At 54.8% G+C, this 345-nt stretch overlaps 1 protein-coding gene across 1 annotated transcript in view; it reads left to right on the top strand.

Moving 5' to 3' along the window:
• The window catches only part of NUDC (nudC nuclear distribution protein), a gene marked incomplete at its 5' end in the record, with an annotated part of 8,567 nt that overhangs the window by 626 nt on the left and 7,596 nt on the right, over positions 1–345 (top strand). The gene's annotated exons all lie outside the window — the stretch shown is intronic.

Raw genomic sequence — 345 nt, forward strand, 5'->3', positions numbered from 1 at the left:
TAACTTGAATGGGTTTGTGGTTACCAGTATAGCAGCTGTGCTGGAGTCCTGGGCTACTGGGGTTCCACCAGCAGAGCTGCTGCTGTGTGGGGTGGGTGTTGTAGGGTCCCCACAGTGTGGGACAGACTCTGTCTAGGCTCCAAAGTGGCAAAACCAGAGCAGGGAAGGGGATGGGAAAGAGGATAGTTTAAAAGTAAGAAGGATGAAGCTTGCTGTCATCTTTCTCAGACTAGAGAGCAAACCTCCCCAAATTCTGGGGCCAAATTCAGGGAGCAAAACCCCCCGTAGCATTTCAGAGGTGAGCACTGGCTGGGGCTTCTGGCGGCCCCCGCCCCCGCTGTTTGG

The sequence above is a fragment of the Merops nubicus genome, unplaced genomic scaffold, assembly GCF_000691845.1.
Source record: "Merops nubicus isolate BGI_N331 unplaced genomic scaffold, ASM69184v1 scaffold23874, whole genome shotgun sequence".
Lineage (NCBI taxonomy): Eukaryota > Metazoa > Chordata > Aves > Coraciiformes > Meropidae > Merops > Merops nubicus.